Source organism: Branchiostoma lanceolatum, chromosome 6 (assembly GCF_035083965.1).
Source record: "Branchiostoma lanceolatum isolate klBraLanc5 chromosome 6, klBraLanc5.hap2, whole genome shotgun sequence".
In the NCBI taxonomy this organism is placed as follows: Eukaryota; Metazoa; Chordata; class Leptocardii; order Amphioxiformes; family Branchiostomatidae; genus Branchiostoma; species Branchiostoma lanceolatum.
Genome location: NC_089727.1, coordinates 20,399,908 through 20,405,907, shown reverse-complemented (window position 1 = coordinate 20,405,907; position 6,000 = coordinate 20,399,908). Strand labels below are relative to the sequence as shown.

Below are 6,000 nucleotides of genomic sequence, written 5' to 3'. Positions count from 1 at the left end.
ACAGAGTGACAAATAGCAATGGGTGGTACGAACAGCAAGGTGAGATATTAGCTACACATCATTATGTATCAAGTTGAACGTTTATGTATGAACTCAAGCTGATTTGTCAAAAGTTTCAAAAAAATTAAACAGAAATTATCGATTATGGGTCATCGAAAAATATATGAAATCTGACTTTTGTTATAATTTACTACATTGACACTTCTGCATACGGGTAACCAGACTTACAATTTAGCAAACGAGACTTCTGATTAACGTTGCATTTCCATCTCTCTTTTTTTCTTGCTCAACGCATAGAAGGAAATGACTGGTCAAAAAGGGGTAGGTACTCTAATCACTCTTAGTCCATGTAATCTCTGGTCCCAACCTGCTACTCTAATTATTCAACAATAGTTTTCCTGTTATCTAACGTTACCAACTTTATAAAACTACCTGCGAATGATGACAAAATGATATAAAAATTGTATTCTATCATATAACAACTAAAACATTAACTAGAATGAATCCAAATGCGATCGTCTAATAAATGTTGTTCAATTGTTCTATTGACCATTTCGAAAAACACGGTGGATTGAATTTCTCTTTGACGACGTAACACGTTGAAAATTAGACCAGAGCGAGTTTATTTATTAGAACATTGTGCTCACGTGTAGTGTGGCTAGCCTGTGGTGAAGTGTACAAGCTGTGTGCAAGACTCGGTAGGATCACTGGAACATCGACTGAGGATTTGTCAGAACAGGACTAAAAGAACTAGAAGTGGACTGTAGTACATTAGCCTGGAGACCAGACCAAAGCGCGATGCGATGATAAGCCTTTTTGGCCGAGGAAGACCTGGTAGTAGGGATAGAGTTGGCACCCGGGCGCTTGGCAGCTGAAACCTGATATCTATCGCGAGAGATAATAAGTGGGCCGTGTGCTGTCTGTGGCGGCGGCGCGAGTTGCTTCCCCGGCCGAAGGATTAGCGCCAGGAGCGCGGCGGTCTGGCAACCAGGCTAGTAGTACATTTAAACAGTCTTGTAAACGTCTGATAGAATATATAGAATATAGAATATATATTGCATATAGAGAAAAGGGGGTCGAAGAGAGATTCATTTTGATGTTGATTCAACAAGTGCTCAGTGTTAGACTTAATGTTATTCATGTTCGTTTCCCATGGCTTTTATGCTCTCAACAAGATGACTAGGGGAGGGGTATGGGAGCCTCGATAATCACTTTTATATCATATCTTGGCCGCGAAAACGTTCGATACGAGTTTCCGGACCGTGTGATAATTTTCCGGGTTCGAAGATGTATCACACGGGCTTCCATGGAATATTTAGAATGCATTTTGAAAACGCCGGTGGCGCCGCCGTCGAAAATTTGAATACCGGATTCTGAGGTTAGAATCAATGTTGTTGCAGTTTTTTGTTCGAGGACACAAAACTCCCTCAACTTCTGGCGCATTCCGCATTGAATTGTGTGTTTTCTCGGGTGTGTATTGCCTACGGCCGTCGGGCGATCCTACCCGCGGTTGGGCTGGAACCTCGGGTGTTACGGAATACCCCTTGTTGTATTCTGTATAATATATATGACACTCTTACCTCGCGATCACCCTGTACTAAACAAGATATTAGGTTTGCGTGGTACAAAACGTTTTCAACGATAACGGACAAAAATTGATACATGGTAAATGTTTGTTGTTTCAAGCACCTGATTCGGTTTGTATTGTGTTACAGCTGTTCAGTAAAGCAGCTGCTGCAGCTGTAGGCATGGTGACTGTGAAAGCTGCCCCCATGGGAGCCAAGGCGTGTACCTACACCTCACCTGATGACACCAGGTATGGCATACATGTTCTTTTTATTCCTTATCTTGAAAAAAAAACCGTTTTTAAATGTCCATTCGTGAAAACAATTTATCACTATATGTAACATACGGGCCCATATGTCTTAATCCCATGTGAATATTTCTCTTGTGGAAGTCACGTGGCATATTGAATGTATTGATCGATCCCATTTAACAGCACAATTAATGTTGAGCTGTTCAATCACCCAGCCTATGTCCCCTGACAGTTAGGAAATTAACGTAAAAGAAAGAAGGTCTGAAATTCTCTATTAAACAACCTTAGCAGCTGCTGTGTACTAAATGGCTGCGTGATTTGCATACTTTGTCAAACTGATACAGTTTTGTGTTGGTCGTACAGGCAGCATTCTTCATAAACTAAATATTCTTTTTTAGTACTGTTTAGAGTTCTATCATCACTTGCATACCCTCCGTTTTGACTCGTCTAACGATTTCCTATGCTGGCCTTTGCAGCATCGACAAAGGCTACAAGGTGTACCAGGTAGCCTGCCGAGGTTGTCACGGGGCGGCGTAAGTGGTCGACTTCATCGGAGACGTCATTTCCGGAAAACGATAACCGGAGGAAGTCCAAGTGACGTCACCTACACGTAGATTAGAGAATGTGGCGTGCCTCTGATAGCTTATCACATTTACATATTTCAGTATAACACTCGACATGTTGCTTTTGCACAATAGAACTGTTTATATATTTAACCAATGCATATATCTCTGTATCTATGTAAACAAAATAACAGCATAACAATTCGACAGGTACTTGAAGTCAACGATGGCAAGGATGGGAACTAATTGTTCCAGTTTGTTTGTAATTATAATGTAATAACAAAAAAAAGCAAACCTGCTAAAGTTTGTTGATGCAGTTACAATATCATATTCCACCTCATAGCGCTAGCGTAACTACAGTCCAAGCATCATGACACAGAGGACAAAAGAAACAACATGATCGAACCAGCAAACTGTTAAAGTAAAACAAAATGGCGGCATACATGGCGACTATGTAGAGAGGCTTACGTCACAGTAGTTGAGAATTACAAATGGAACAATGATATGTGATTGTGTATCACTTTGTGCTGTAATAAAATCTCTTCAGCATTGTGTTCCAAACTCAGATTGTACTTGTGTTATTTTTCCTACGTATTATCTTATCATAATATTATAGTTGAACATATATTTGCTTCCCTTGGCTTATTGCTGAAGATAATAAATGAAATGTTTTCAACAATATATAAGAAGCTGCAATAACACACACATGGAAGAGTATAGTACATGTAGAGCAATGTGAGGGTAGGGATTGACCACAATAATACGAGGCCATAGAATCTTAATTTGGTTGACGAATATGAATATTAACAGACACACCCATCCCTCACAGAAACAACATTCACCCTTCTTTGACGATTTAGTAAAAATGCATAATTTTGTATCGATGTTAAGTAAGGCATTGATCCTTAAACAATAAGAAAGGTAAACAAAAACAATTTTTAACCATAATGTCGTCAAAGAGAATTTCAGACTTCCATATCGCCTTGTGGAAGAACTCAACCTTACGCCAAAAAGTTACCTTACGATGGCCGCGCTTTTCTTGCCTTTTGAAGACATACATAGAACAAGAGATATCTGACAATTTTTCGACGGGATGGGAGGGTGCTTGTGGGGAGGGGGGGCTATCAAAGGTAACACCTGGTCCGAGAACACCGTAGTATTATTAATAGTAGTTCGGTTATGATGTAGTGCGTCACATTGTTTGAAAAGGCCGTAGTTTGTCTTATGCGCAGGTTAGCCGGCCGGAAACTGTGGAAAAGGGTAGAGGAATACGTCCGTTTTGAGACTGTTTGAGTTGGATTACGGTGTTTGTTCGATCAGCTTGGATTCGAGCCTAAATATCGTTACCGCCCGACTACTGTGCGTGGGCTGCAGTATGATGATCTCCACTTGGGGTCATATTAAAGTGGCTTTCAAAGGAGAACGAGCCGGCAAATTTTAGCTCATTTTCACAAATTTTGTAGATTGAACCCTAAATTCAACCATACTAAACTCTTGCACCTGGATTGTGCACCCTACTATAAATTTTGGAGCGGCGAAGCTTCTCATTTTTGGGTCCTAAACATGTAAATCCCTATAGGTGAAATACAGTGGTCTGCGACCAAAATAATATTTTGACTGGGCATTCCACGATATCGATCGACAACCACCATTCCCCGTTACACATAGTGTACAGTCCCTAACTGCAACAGTTTTCTCCATCCCCTCCCATTCATGAAAGCAACATTACCTGTTGAACATTCAAATTTAAAAGGCAACCGTCAAGTACGTAACATTTTACTGTGCTTGAATATTAATGGAAAATACAAATTGATTTTGAAATGATGTCTTTGAGGAGGAATCATGATATTTTCTCACGATTATTATGGGTATTAGATTGAAACCAGTCCAAATTTTCCCATGTCGTCACAAGAGAACCTCGCCGCTCTGTCAGTCTAACATGCGTCTGTCAAGCACATATCACTCACATATATCACTCATATATCACGCAAGTATCACGCACTGGATGATCAATTGTAGCCAATCAAATTGTGTTAAGATATATTAGCAATCTGACGTCACAGTTTGATCATCACTTGGAGATCCGAAGTTCTCTAAATAAGAAAGACAATAAATATTTAACATTTCTAGCTGTCTAGTGTGCTAGGTTTATATCTGTACCAGGGTAAAACCATGTACACTCATTGTCCTCCTCTTACATTGTTTTCTCATGCATAATTCTTTTGCTACGACCTATACCCTTTTCACGATTTTCGCTCCCTCCCTCCCTCCCAATAAAATTAACGCCATCACTACGTACAGAAGTCTACAAAAGGAAGCTACACATACAGGAGCACATCGGATTTGTCAATAATGAAAGTAGTGAACTCAACAGTCATGAACAGGTCAGACTATACTGGTGTAGGGTTGTGAATTCTATCGTGTTCGTGGATTTTGTAATAAACTTCACGGCTGTCTAGTTATATTCTATATGGACAGGGGTTTTGTGCGGATTGTCTATTAGTAAGAACATGTCACGTGTACATGTGGTTACGATGGGTCTTGTCTATTATTGACTATGAAAAAAGTTACGAAATGCGTTTGTCATAAGTGAAAAGTAAACTTCTTGCTACAGCACCTTTTTGTTAACGGATCAAAATTGCCCCCTTGTAATGTTTTCTAGAATTGCAATATATTTTCGTTACTGTTAAATTAGCCGCCGTTCCCTTAAAAAGAACGTCGATCTGCACGTTTAGTGTTACACTAAAGTAATAAGATTCCAGGCAAACTATACCGAAGACAAATTGATTCCCGTGATACGTTCAGGGGGCGCTCACAGAGAAAATTTTACTTTGGATTCCAAATCACATGAAGTTTCAGCCTGACCGGGTTTATAAGATCGCTCTTGATTCGTGAGACTGAAGCTTAGGTGAGAAGTGATGTAGTGATGAATTGATGATGGTGTCTGGCTTACAATGATCAATTGAATTCTGTGGTCTCGAAGGCCTCCCACAAGCTCCACTGCTAAAGGGTCCTTACAAACAGGACAGTGTTTGAGCATTGTCACGTATTGTCTTGTAGCCTGTAACAAAAAAGAAAAGAAAAGGACCATTGAAAAGATGCAAAGAAAAGCACTCCGAATTATCTCTCTGGGAGGAAGAAGGGAGGTGAGGTGCCCGAAATGCCAATTTTGAAGGAACGCCAAGAGTTGGTGGCGGTGAAACTACTAAGGAACATGCTGGAAAAACTAAATTGTCCCTCCGGCTAGGTCTAGAGTCACAGGCAAATGGCACGGACACACATTGCCAGCAGTCTGTACACAAGGACTCAAAAACCGGTTCCTCAACCAGGCCATCCACCTGAATAACAAGTGAACTCTGTAGCACTGCTACTCTCGCGTCGTGTGGCGTACCGGCTAGAACATTCGGCCGTCAAACAAGGAAACTCGAGTTCGAACCCGGCTTACCCCAAGACATGTCTGAACATGCGCCCGGACGTTATGCCCTTGGGAAAGGCACTTAAAACAACGTTCCTCACTTCACTCAGGTGTAATTGAGTACCTAGCTTCAGTTTGGGACGTCCCTCGGATAGGATGTTAAATGGAGGTCCCGTGTTTGGGGAGAGGCACACCCCGCGCACGTT

General features: G+C 40.9%; 1 long non-coding RNA gene across 1 annotated transcript; it reads left to right on the top strand.

Annotated features, from left to right (window-relative positions):
- The first annotated feature begins 295 nt into the window (after nt 1-295).
- Nucleotides 296-2,651, top strand: LOC136437627 (uncharacterized). The gene is made up of 3 exons (XR_010756203.1): nt 296-321; nt 1,716-1,816; nt 2,293-2,651. It is a non-coding gene; the product is annotated as an uncharacterized lncRNA (long non-coding RNA).
- Nucleotides 2,652-6,000: the final 3,349 nt, after the last annotated feature.